Consider the following 13,882-nt stretch of genomic DNA (forward strand, 5'->3'; position numbering starts at 1 on the left):
GGCTGCCTGGCAGCATGCCCGGTTTGTCACTCAGGAGTGGGCATTGCCTGAGCTATTTGATGTGTTTGCAACATTTCTGTGACATTCCCTCCTTCCTGCTGGTGATGTGCAAGATAAAAGATGCTCTTTCAGTTGGAGTCTTGCTCAGCTGTATCCCACCTTCCACTTGCCTTCTGCCCTTCCCTCTCCCAAAGGCACACTCTGCTGTCATCAGCATGCAGTTGTGGGTCTGTAAAAATGTTCTGTGATCTGAACAGCCAGCCAAAGGCTTCATCAGCTGTTGTGATGGACCAGTGACTGCTGGAGCAAAGGAATGAAGTTACTATGAATGACTGTGGCATTCGTCCCCTTCAGAAAATTGCCTCATTTTAGAATAGAAAATAGGTAAGGGTCCTCAAATACTCCTTAGATAATCTGCCTGAATGATTACTCAGTTCTCAGGTACCCCTTTGTGAACTAGGAGGCCTGGCAAGGAGGTCCAGCACCAGCAAGATTGCTCTAGCAATTATCCTACAGAAATTAAATATAATCCCTTATACTCAAAGCAGCCAACAACCTCTTCTTTACCAGCACATGCTACATCTGTACCCTTCAGATCTGTGCCAGGCCCCTCCACAACTGCCGGCCATTGATCCAGCTGCAGAAACTTCCCACAACTGATCGTGAACAGTTGGAAACTCTCGGTAAACTCAAAATGTTTATGGCCACACATTCCTGAAGAGATGGCTGTCTTGTGTTGCATGCTGGCTTCAGGTTCAGCTATTCTTTATAACTCTGACGTTTTGAAGACACTGCTGGTTACCCCCAGGTTTGCAGCACCAGCTTCTTGCACCAGTTCATGTGTATTTTATGAGCCCAGAGATGTTTCAGCAGAAAGTGGAGCTGTGCCAAAAAGAGTTGTTCCTGCTTGTCTTCATCCTTGCCTTTTTTTCTGTACTTGCAGCATCTGAATAAGGGGAATGCTTTAGGTGTGACAAGGAAAAGCTGCCCAAACTGCTTTGTAGAGTGATGGCTGGTGTGCATATCTACAACTGTCCAGGAACAATGTGTCAACTGTGTGTCTTAGGCTCCTCACCTACCAACTTCTCACACTGCTTCTACGAGGAGTTGCACCAGTCTGTGGTGGTCTGTTGAAGGTCTGCAAATGGTACCAGCTGCCACAAAAGCAGCATTTCTTTGGGGACTGCCTTGCAAAGACTCCTGAGATTTTTTTCAAGTTTGAAGTCCTATGTGGAATCAGACCAGTCATTAGGCATCCCTCTTGTGCCCTGTGGGACAGACCCACGGTGTCCTCCATCTGCCAGCGCTTCAGTGGACCCTCAGTGAGTACAAGGCCAAGCTGCTAATCCACCAATTTCAGAAGCGTATTTTGCAAGCACCGCCTTTTAGCTAACTTAAAGGTGAACTGCTCATTTGGGTGAGGAACTGTGTGGTAGGTGGGATGAAGCTGTTGCAGGAAAACATCTTCCTTCCAAGAAAATTTCCTTCTGTAGGAGAGTCTTTAGTCATCTCTGTAACCTTTGTCATCCTCTCCTCCCTGGGGAGTCTACTCTGTGACCTTTGCTATTCTACCAAGGTGCCTCATAAATTATTATTCTTTTAAATGGCACTCAGACTGCCGTCATGACCGTTAGCCTTGAAGATTTGCAGTATACCCTGTAATTTTGAGAGGGAAAAAAATGGTTAAGTGACAGAAGAAATATTGTACTTCACGACAGAACTACTTTTGTGTTTCATTTTCCACTCAAGTCATTCATATCCCTGTCACTGACCTCATTCAGGTCAAGGGCTTGAGGCAGAGAATGGGCATAATATTTTTCGGTCAGACTGATGCATCTGAATATTGCAAACATCTGTAATTTTGAAATTGAAATGAACATTGTGTTAAATCCTCAGGCAAATATTATCAAGGCATAATAGATTACTGAAGTCTGCATTTCTTTTGGCAATTCAGACCAAGGCTCTGTTGACTGGTTATTCCAGACATTAATGAACCTGTTTACACAAAGGGGGCTGCTCCTTATGGCTGCAAATTAGATCCTGGATTCTGCAAACTTCATAGGAAAATCTGTGGGCCAAGTAGTTGAGATAATAATGAAAAAATTAATTGGGCACACATTAAATGTGAAGCATGGAAGAAAACATCTGCAGCACTCAATGGACGTCTGGGTAACATACTTGCAGTGCTGTTTTGCCAGCTTACATCTGGAGTGGTTCATGAGAAGAGAACAGATGCTAGTGTGAAATAGGTCATCATAGCAGCAGGGCATCAGAACAGAGGCATTTCTTTTTTTTCTTTCAGTAACAGCTACTTCTTTTTATTCACACCAATTATGAAAATGCTAGCCAAGTCTGAAATGTGAATGCATGTATTGTGACAAGCCAGTACCCTTAAAGGGTGTTAAGGTAAAAAAATAACCTAATGAGAAGGCTTCCGAGAAGCAGCCCTTTTGCATTACATACTGAGTATTCTTTAACCGACATAATGATTATTTTTTGTTAAGATTATGATCTTTTTTTCCCCCATGCTTTATTTTTGTATTTAGTAGAGATGTTACTAAATGCCTTCTAGGTGGCAAATGCCCAGAAGCAAAGATGCTAATTCAGGGGAGTTTCATCAGTCATTTCAAAAGAGAGGTCACACAGATAAGAAAAATGAACAGTACACAGTATGTGAAGCAGTGACATTCAATGAGCCCTTGTCACTAGCAGCCATTAGCATGGAGGCCTGCTGTTACGTTTCAGAGCTTTATGTGCTTTTCTTGACCAGGCAGGGAGCCTTCAGAGCACTGTAGCAGTTAATACCATACAAGTTATTGTTTCTTTCTTGAATGCTTTATATTTTTAGTGTCATTTAGATTTTTCCCTGTCCCCTTGTGCATCTAAATTTTAAAGAGAATCAAAGAATGCATAATTTATATCTGTCCCAGTGGTAATGGAGTGACTCAATGATATCCGTGAAGGAGACAATTTTAAATTTCACGTCTTATGCAAGAGGTGATATTTATATAAAAAGTGCAAAAATTAATAATTATCCTTACAACAACGGGTGTGGATTCCAGGGAGGACTATCGCAGAAAGCTTTCGTGTTTTGTGTATCACCATCCCTTATGTATCACGGTATCACGGTTGTCATGATTGAAAACTTAGCAGCTGATAGAGCTCAGGCAATATGACTTGCATTTTGACTTGGAATAGCACTTGCAGGAGGTGTGAAAAGACAGATTTGCTTTGATTCTGTTGAAGAATTCATGCAACATGTGAAGCATTTGTTTACTGCTGGAATTCTTTCTTTCATTTATAGGAAAAATAATTGTTTACTGATGTTGGGCAGAACCCAACAGTACATGCTTTGTCACACAGCACAATTCCACTACACTACTTCTTCTCTCCTTTCCCAAAAGCCTGGAAGTGCCATGGCTAGAAATAAGTGTCTGGTTCTTTGATATGCCGTATGTTTGAAAATGCACTTTAAGGTCCGTATTACAGACAGTTCAAAGGGAATATAAATTGGTGTAGTATTCTCTCTTTTCTATCTAATCCAGTACCATATATTCATTGCATTTTTACCCTGAAACATATCTTTAAAAACAACTTACCACTTTGCATTTTATTTAATTTGGACTTTGCTATATTTATATAATTGTTATGATCTAGCTGCTCCCGTAGTGTAAAATGTTTAACATCCTCTAAACCAATTCTACACTGACTTTTAACATTGCATATCCAAGGAGACAGCTGATTTTACTTGCTTTTCCTTTGGAAACTTCCTAGTTTTAACTCTCTTTCCACTTGTTGCAGGATTGGCCATGAGAATTTGTAACATTCCTTTGGAAATACTGTGATGGGGCCACTGAGAAGTTACCTTCCTGTGTACAGGTCTGTAAACTGTATTGTGTTCTGACTCTCTGTCATGGTTTAGGAATGGTATTCTCCAATTTAGTGTTCCCACTGAAGACACTCCAAACTATAGGCTCTTCACTACCTCCCTCCCTCCCTCCCTTCCTCCCTCCCTCCCTCCCTTCCTCCCTCCTTCCTTTCCCCTTCCCCTCCCCTGTGGTGGACTGGAGAGGAGAATGGGAGTCACAAAAGGTGAAGATCATGGATTGAGATCAGAACAATTTACTGGAAACAACAATGAGATAAAAAAATGAACAGTAACAGCAACACTACTAATGAGAGAGTGTATAAGAGAAAGGAAGCTTAGTGCTGACCCCATGGAAACCTCTCACAATACATGACCACTCCCTCTGCCACGCTACCCCGGTCCAGAAGTGAGCCCTTCCCCCTTGTCCTTGGAAGATGACCTGAGGTGGTATAGAATAACTTCTGGGTCCTAGCCATAACCCCTCCTGGCTATTGCAAAAATTAACCCTGCCCTGGCCAGAACCAGGGCAGTATTTCAGCATGTAGACCCCTGTGATGACTTGTTATCTTTTTTATCTCGAATGCATGCAAACCAAATCTAGTTTTATACTGGAGAAAGTGTTGTGAAAAATTATTTTTGTTTCTTGCCAGATGCTCAGGACATAACTCTATTCTGTTACTGTTGTACAGATGTAGACTAACCCATTCGTCTTCGAAGTGAGTGATTGCAGTTTATAGAGTTGAACTGCAGAAAGGAATTGGGCCTGTATGTCATTTTCTTCTCACTGCTATGCCTTTCAGTATGTTTTGGAGTTGCATTACCCTAAAAGGCCCTGCAATCAATTGCTTCCACCCAGGTTGCTCAGTGAGCAGCTGACTGCAGTTATAGCTGTGGATGCTTTCAGAAGCCCACTTAGCAAAGAGTCAGCAGAATTACTGAGGCTTTTGGGTCAGGAGGAGCTCAGGCTCACGGAAAGTTTAAGAAAATGAAAAAAAACAAGTTTATATTTAAGAGACTGTAAGAAGAGCATAATAATAATGGCTTGACTCCTGTAGTGGCAGCATGGCAAGGAGCAGTGAGAAGCCTGTAGCTAATGCTATGTCCTTGTCAGCTGAAATGATAGTGTGGCCAGCAATCACTCGGATTTAGAGGGTAGAAAACACTCCCCTGCATTTCAGTATGTTTTTCTATGCAGCTATATAACAGAGAAAAAATTTGATTTCTTACTGCTTTCAAAGCTAGTACTGAACAGCATTTTTATAGAAATATGCTAAGAAAAACCTATGGGAATCAACTTTTCCATCTGGGGGTCATACCCTGCTATCAGTTGCACTCAGGGTCTGTAGGAATTGTATGCCCTAAATAATAATTATCAAAAATGTTAATTTTGGAATATGCTGCATTTCATTTGCTTGGTTTACCTCAGAGTACTTTAGATGTTACTGTTTTCCTTGGTGACTCTGTAGTCACATACTGTTTTATTAGTCTGTAGGAATTCTGCAGGGAAAGTGGCATGTAAACCTTAAACAAAATCAGTTGGATTTAGGAGATGAGAGGTATCCAAAACAACTTTTAATTCATTCTTGGAGATTATTATGATTTGGTAATACCTTTTAAAGCCAACACAGCTCCAAGGCACTTTAGAAACTCTTTGAACCTAGATGTAAACCTCACACAAGGGCACAGCTTCTGTAATGAGCGAAAGGCCTACATCAGACTGGTTGAGATACTGCAGATACAAATCTGATAGTGGTGCCTTGGGCCTGTGTTGAGTGCAAACTGTGTGTTCAAAAATAAGCAGCTTTTCAGTGTAATTGAACAACTGTTGAATGATCTGTGTCATCCTAAGGCTTTGACTGCACTGCTTCTTTCTTTAATGAAGATATCCCTTCAGGCAAAATTTGTGGTTTTCTTTGACAGGGGGTGGGGAGAAAGAAGTGCAAAACACTGGAAGACATTTGGGATAAAGGCAGAAAAGTAGTTGCAGTGCTGCCTTTTGGGGACTTTACTAGTAGCAACAACAGCTTTATAAAATCTTCCTTTCCAGACCTGTCTATGAATGTTGTTTGAATCACAGCTCACCTAAGACTTCCAAGAGTTACTGCTAAAATTGCCGAAGCAAAGTGAGGTTGGGCCTGTGTCTTAATAATGTAATACAAAGGCAATCAACAGCTGCCATGAGGAGAAATTTTAGGCAAGTCATTCGTCTAAAACATAAACTGTCTAATTCTTGGGTAACTGTGATGTACATACAAATTAGTATTGTGCCATTTAAAAAGAGGATAAATATGACATTAATTTGATATATGTACATATTAGATGTATGTATATTAAGTGGCATCAAGTAGTGGGGTACAGGTGTGCTGCACCTTCATTATAATGCAGAAGCAAAGGAAAACCAATTAAATTAAAAGGCAAGACAGTTCTACTGAAAAGGAGATAGAATAATTTCCCCTTGGAAAGTATTGCCCTGAGGTATTATCAAAAGGTATTGCCAGAAATAGATATTTACATCAATAAGAATTCCATCACAGATATATTTTTCATATTATACCTTTATAAAGCAGTTACAGCAGTTACATAGCAGTGACGGAAGGCTGAACTCACCGATCCTCAGCCTGGGGTTTGGGTGAAGCTTCTTCTGCAACTGTGTAGGCATCTCTTGTACCACTTCTCTGCAGCATCTGGTATTGACATTGAAGGGAAACTAGATAGTGATCTAGCTAAATAATTCGTTTAACCTGGGTCAGCTATTTCTATTTATGCTTCTATTTCACTGCAAATTTCAAATATTTCTTTTCATTTGTAAGTACCTCCTCCTCTTGTTTTCTTAATCTCGTTTATTTCCTGCATATGATCCCTCAAGACATTCTCTAGAGAGGCCTCTTTTTTCCTGAGATCTTTATTATTTGTTGCTTTGTTGGAGTTTTATTAATTTATTGCTCGAGTTTCTAAAGTTTTTCTGTTGGGGTCACTAAATGCCTCTTGGAGTGTCCTCAAACCTTTGCCCTTGGCACCGCTGTGGTGAAACAAGTGTCTTGGTTTTACAGGGAGCAGAGAAAAACAAAAGTGGTGGAAACAGTTTACGGACACCACATGGGATGAGAAGCTTCCAACCCCTGGGGCTGGGCTCCTCTGCCTTGTCCTCCTGTTACAAACTCCTGGGCACATGGTCAGCATGGACTGGCTGTTGGGGAAGTTTGATGGGGGGAGCACTGCTCCACTGTCTTGCTGCTTTTCAAGTGAAGAAATCACAACTGCCAAAACACCAATCTGTCAAAAAACATAGGAGGGAAAGGGAGAAGGAAGAGGAAGAGTCTAGGGAGGACACTTTTCCACCCTGGCATGTAATCATGGCAACCATACTTTTGACCTCCATACCAGTGCTGAACACGGACCTGCTGCTGCACTGGATAGAAATGGATACCTTAAAGCTATGCTGCCAGAAAGGCCAAACTCTCTGTGCCACTGGGCTTTGCTCAGGGCTCAGCTGTCCCACCAGAGGCTCCAATGGAGGGCTGCAACAAGAAACCAGAGGGAGCTGATGCACAAACCAGAACTGTGGAGGAGCATCGTTATCTTTGTGCATCTTATATGTAAATTACCTGGCTACAAAAAGACAGGAAGGAAAGGGGATGTTACTGCCTGGATATATGCCATGTGTGCATTTGAGATATTTGAATTGCTGAAAAGATGGAAACGAAATAGTTTGGTAGCTGGAGAAAATCTGTAAGCTACCTGCTTGAAGGAAATATGGGAGGATAAAATGGGAAGGTGGGGGAAGTAAATCTCACAAAAGCTACCACGGAGGGACAGTTGTATTTTATTAGAACAGAAATCCAAGCAAGACTGATTTTGTAAAGGCTGTTGTGTCCAAATCATGAGTCTTATGTGCAAGCTAATTATAAACACAGTGAAGCTGGTACAAGGACTTGAGCACAAGTCTTATAAGGAATGACTGAGGGAACTGGGGATATTCAGTCTGAAAAAAAGGAGGCTCAGGGGAGGCTTTATCACTGTCTACAACTGCCTGAAAGGAGGTTGTAGTAAGGTGGGAGTCCATCTCTTCTCCCATGTAACAAGTGGCGGGGGTGACAGGAAACAGCCTCAAGTTGCACCAGGGAAGGCTTAGATTGGATATTAAGAAAAATTTCTTCACAGAAAGGATTGTCCAGCGCTGGAACAGGCTGTCCAGGGAGGTGGTGGAATCACCATTCTTGGAAGTGTCCAAAAAACATGGGGATGTGGCATCTGGGGGTGGCAAACATGGCCATGCTGGGTTAACTGTTGGACTTGATGATCTTGGAGGTCTTTTCCAACCTCAACGATTCAATGATTTTATACGTGTTTGTTATTTTTATTTTTGAATGGTGGCTCAGAGCGTCTGTGACCATCCAGCTCTGATTTTTTGTTGCCCACAGCAAGACAAGTGGAACAAGTTATTATTAGAAAATCTTAAATGTCAGTTTGCTCATCTGAGTGAGATCTGTGGCCAGAGGTACTGCAAGAGACTGGAATTCATATGTATGCAGGGAAAACAAACCAACAACCAATTCAGACAGCAATATGATCTTCCACTGGCTTTTATGTTTTGAGGTCTTTTCAAGGTATTTCTAGGAATGGTCTCAAGTACTTCCTCTGCCAGAGGAATGGTCCAGAAACACTTTAAATACCTCCCTTTTTAATGATAGCTACTTCCCAGAAGAATGGGAAACCAGTTGAGAGACTCCTGCTAACTACACAAAGTTCTCATAGGCTCAGATGAGGAGTAAGGCTCTTTACTTGCCTCACTTGGTGCCATCTCTTTCTGCTTCAAAGTGGCACTTTGGTGATAATCTTTTCCAATCTTAATTCCTGGGGCATAACATAAAAAGAAAGGAGATCTTTAGTGTCAATGGTCAAGAACACCTTAGGGACACCAAAGATAATTTGGCTCATTTGCCTTCATTACCAGCAAGAGCAGAGTTGTCTAGACAATCAGTGAGAGATGTTTATCTAATCTCCCAGCGAGGAATATTTCAGTGCCACCCCACATAGTCTCTTCCAGACCTACACAACACTTGGGTATTTCTAAAATCCACCTTATGCTCTATTTGCTCCATAGGAAGCCATTTGGTGTTTTATTGCTGGTGAAGCTAGAGAACAGTTCAACATAACTTTCTTTATGGTAATCTTTCAATTATTAGAAGGGAAAATGACTTTACATTATAACTGATTTAGGTTGTTCATCTATTTTTCAGAACAAGCATTTGCAGATCTTATAGGTCCCATTTCAAATACTTTTTCCTGTCTTCATCCTTCCATGTGTTGCTAAATTCTTGAACAAGTGCCAGCATTAAGAAGCTTAATATAGTCAATATGACTTTCAGATAATACAAATTATGAAAAATAAGCCCAGAATTTAAAAGTTCAAGAATTAATTATGGAGATACACCCTCAGCTAAATTGACCCCAATCCATATTGTGCCTCAGCTGTGTGTAAGTGGAGTCACTGCTAGTGGCTTCTCTCTCTTCCACCAGTTAAACTCTCTCAGTATGATCCTGGGTAATGAATGACGCTGTTGGAGAAACACTAAGTGTGCAACTGATGGCTCTCAGCATATGGATAATGGCACATCTTGCACCTTTTCATTGCCCGCATTCTGCCTGCACAGAGATAGCTGAACAATAGATGAGGTGAAATGGTGGCCATAGCACATTTCAGAAACAATAATGGTCCATTAGGTCCCTCTAAGAGAAAGATAGCAAAGAGCTGCTAAGTTTTTTTATCCCTAAGGCCCACAGAAGAATCAATCAGACGTCATGAATAATAATAATAGAAGAGGAAGGACAGCTGTTCAACTGAACATCATCAGTATTGACACCTTCCAGGAGGAGTAACCCCCTTGACCGAAGCAGGTGTCACAATAAGATAAAAGTCATAAGCTACAGCTCCAGTGAGAGTCTGTTGCCATATACAGAAATATATGAATTGATTTAGCTTCTGAAAGGCAGTTAAAACATCTTCTCCAGCTGAGAGGAGAAATCCACTGTCACCACTACTGTTCAAGTCTTCAGAAACAGCAGTGAAACTTGAAGAGATAGTACTTAAAAAACAAGGACTGTTCCTATGGCCAAGCACCAATCAAAATGAACAGTTAAAAAATAATCCTTTATTTTTTCCACCACAGCACAACACAATCTTGGCCAGTTTATATCCTTTTCTTCTGCTTTTCAGCTAAAGTATGAAGAAAGGCTACCTGTTAAAATACTAAATGTTAAAGGATTCTTTTGGATTAGTTTGCATGAGAGCAAATAATAGAATCTTAGAATCATTTAGGTTGAAAAAGACCTTTAAGATCATCAAGTCCAACCCTTATCCCAGCACTGCTGAGTCCACCACAAAATCATGTCCCTAAGTGCCACATCTACAAGTATTTTAAATACCTCCAGGGATGGTGGCTCCACTGCTTTCCCTGGGCAACCTATTCCAATACCTGACAACACTTCCAATGAAGAAATTTCCCCTAATATCCAACCTAAACCTCCCCTGGTGAAACTCATGGCCATTTCCTCTTGTCCTATCACTTGTTACTTGGGAGAACAGTCTGACCCCCACCTCAGTACAGCCCCCTTCCATGCAGTTGTAGAGAGCAATAAGATCCTCCTGAGCCTCCTCTTCTCCAGGCTAAACAACCCCAGCTCCCTCAGCCTCTCCCCATAACACTTGTGCTCTAGAACCTTCACCATCTTCCTTGTTCTTCTTTGGGCATGCTCCACAGCACCTGAGGGGTTCAGAACTGAATACAGCACTTTAGGTGTGGCCTCAACAGTACTGAGTGCAGGGAGACGGTCACTACCCTAATTCTGCTGGCCACATAATTTGTGAATGATGGTGAGTTTGATCCTGCAATTAATATATTCACAACGTGATCAACATTAGAAGCTGCCTGTGGATAAGCATTCAGCTCCTTTTTGTCTGCCTTGTAAAAACTCTATGACACCACCTTAATTGAGGACCAAGCCTTGTTCATCTTGAGAACTCAAAGCTGAACAAATTCAAATCAATATCATAAGTAATAGTAAGGCAAAGTCTTGATTTTGGTTAGGTTCCAACCTTCTTTCTAGGCTGAGGTGTAGTACATACAGCACTTCTGGGATTGAGAGTCCCAAGATACACTTCTCCAGAATGACTCAGGTTTCTAGGGTCAATAACCACTTCAGAAAAGGGAGAATACAGAGAAAGTGACTACTAGATGCCACAAGTTAAAAAACTAACCAGAATCAAAAAGCAAAACTTAAAGGAAACCATGTCAACTTTAATACAGCTGGACGACTAGATGGAAGAAATGACCCTAAAATGGCTGTAGGCAACCAAGCATTCAGGAAAAAATGTGTTCCTATTAATGTCATTTATCCCACATTCTAAAAAAAACCCAAAAGACCATTGAACATTGTGTTCAAGAAGTGTTATGAGAATCTGAGGAAATCTTGACCAGCTTTGTTCAAACAGCAAAAATAAAAGTAGAAAGATGACAGAATATCTTGGCTCAAACTACTCTTTAACTTCGAGCCTTCAGAACACTATTAAAAATTAACCAAGAAAAAAGTAATACATACTATTGCTCGAAATATCCTAGAACTAAAAAAAATTATTCTTCATCCAAGTAGCCACAGGTTTTTTTCCTAGAACTATCCTAGAAAATTAGGAAGTAGCTTGAGGGCCCTGCAGCTGTATCGATTGCACTGACACTTCCCATTAGAGCTGTGGCTGACCCATTTCTGAAGGCCTCCACTCCTGGAGATTCTCTGAGCAATTCATCAAATGCCTAATTTTCCTTACCATTAGAAAAATGCTTTTTTTCTTTTCTTAACATGTGAGTTAATTCTCTCCTACCTGCAGTGAACAGGAATAGGTTATTCCCTTTAATCTTGCAACCATATTTGAAATTTTCAGTGTGTTTTGTCATGTTTCCCCAAGTTTTGTCTTCTTTGCATTAACCAACACATTATTCCTTCAATTTTTTTGTCATGTTTTTAAGAGTACTCACTGTCAGTCGCTTATGTCCTCCTTAAAATATGGCATCCAACACTTCACCTAAGGTTGTGGTTGAAGTTGTTCCAAAATGAAGTAATAAAGGAGAATTCCCTCATGCATCTTGTAGATAACATTCTCTTTTATATTTCCAATCTGATATTCATACATATGTGACAGTGGCTCTGTTGAAGCTTGTGATATACCGGATAAGCTCAGGTCTTGCTTAGCAAGACTAGCCTATTTGGTTATTTCCCACTGAGTGTTGCTAAGTTAACTGACCTCATCTCTCAAAGTTAATTGCCAGCAGTTCTAAGATTTTCTCAGTCAGTGATCTACATATTCTAGGATGAAATTTGTAAGGCCTAGACAATTTGAAAAATTTTAACTTATCTCCAGAGTTCTCTCTAATCTATTTTTTCCTATTATGAGCTGACTTGCCATTCCTTTGTCTTCAGTGTTAACTGTTGTGGCTCTCTGATCATCACGGATCCTGCAAATAGCTTCTCCTCCTGATGTGTGGCAAACCCAACTCTTTTCTCCTTGCTAATAGTGGTTTCTTACTATTGCGCTTAGTGGTTTTCTTAGGAAGTTTCCCTGACTTTACAGCCCCCAACAAAAGTACACAGAAATGTTACACAGACTAGATGAAGGGCTTTGAAAGACAGAGTACAATGTTCGTAATATGGGACTTCACAGAGGCACTAGAATTACAAGAGCAGTTGAAGGTAGTTACGACAGTACTTGACAGCTAGCCCACAGATGTCCCTCTTCTTACAGTCTCAGAGAAAACCTGACTAGGTCTAATTGAAACATGAACCAGCACCAAAGAGAATTAAAGAAAACATTTCGGAGGGACCAAGGATCTTGAAAGCAAAGGTCAAATATTAAATCTAGGAGAGGGCTGACTCTGAAATATGGCACCCTGTTTGTAAAATTGACTGATAACATGTCTTTTGCTTAAAGGAGACTTAAGTGCTTCATAACGCCATTCTTTAATGTTTTAGGGCCAGTAATTCACTTTAGTCAATCATGATGTTCTGTATTCCTGTCAATCCATGAAAACATCCTGAGTGTTCCTCTTTTCACCCAGCTTTTTTACTCTTTTGAGGTGACAAGAAAACAAGGGGAGAAGGGAGAGGAGATGATTACAGAGTAACAATTTAAATGATTACAGAGTAACAATTTAAAGACATAGTTTATTCTATGAATAGAGTTCTTATACCATTGCCCAATATTCCTTTCTTTTTGCTGGTTTTCTTTTGGAGGGGTGTGTGAGCTATTCAGCAATGTTTCTGAAATCCTGGCCAAAGTTCTGCAGGCCACCTCCTGTCAGGTTGTTGTGTCTGTCAGACATGAGTGAGATCAATCAAATGCACTATTTGTTCCCAATGAAGTGTAGATATACAGAGATCTGGTTGTTCTCTTGTTCTGGTGCATGAAGCATTTTGAGCCTCTGATCTTTCTATAAGCCTTCCAGGAACATCCCCCTTTAATGCTAGAGGCCTTTGCCTCCAGATTTTGTAATGGTCGCTCCTGCAATCCTTCCACCATTAATGCATCTTTGATCTTTCCACCTCTGTAGCTCTGTCTGTAGGTTGAAGAGAGTTGGGATTTCTGTCTAGGAAGTCTGTCTCTGTCAAGAGCCATACAGTCAGCAGGCAGCTTGCACTGCCACAGGAGGGGCTTTCAGAAAACAAATCAGTGTTTGATAGCCAAATGCAATATAGTATTTTAAGGTCTTAAAGTTGTAAAAAATCTCCACAAGTCTACATGGATGTCCTTCATGACATTTTATTTCTTTGGGGATGTTTCACTGCATGTTCTGAAGATTCACTTGACTGCTGACAGTCTCACCACTGAATGCATGATGTGCTTAAGACTGTGGAGCCTAAATCAAAGTAGAGAGCTGTAACTTAAGAGCTTGTGGGCGGTCCAGAGGCTTTTCCTCACTTCCTTAGTTCTCCATTTGTACTCCTTTCTGCAGAATTTCCCCCAAA

General features: G+C 40.8%; 1 protein-coding gene across 8 annotated transcripts in view; it reads left to right on the forward strand.

Moving 5' to 3' along the window:
• ENOX1 (ecto-NOX disulfide-thiol exchanger 1) overlaps positions 1 to 13,882 on the forward strand; it is a 359,555-nt gene that overhangs the window by 107,415 nt on the left and 238,258 nt on the right. For all 8 annotated transcript variants that reach the window (XM_039567955.1, XM_039567962.1, XM_039567926.1 and 5 more), the window contains one exon: positions 3,802 to 3,879. The gene's annotated coding sequence lies outside the window, so the exon portion shown is untranslated. The remainder of the gene's footprint in view (positions 1 to 3,801; positions 3,880 to 13,882) is intronic.

The sequence above is a fragment of the Corvus cornix genome, chromosome 1, assembly GCF_000738735.6.
Source record: "Corvus cornix cornix isolate S_Up_H32 chromosome 1, ASM73873v5, whole genome shotgun sequence".
NCBI classification, from domain to species: Eukaryota; Metazoa; Chordata; class Aves; order Passeriformes; family Corvidae; genus Corvus; species Corvus cornix.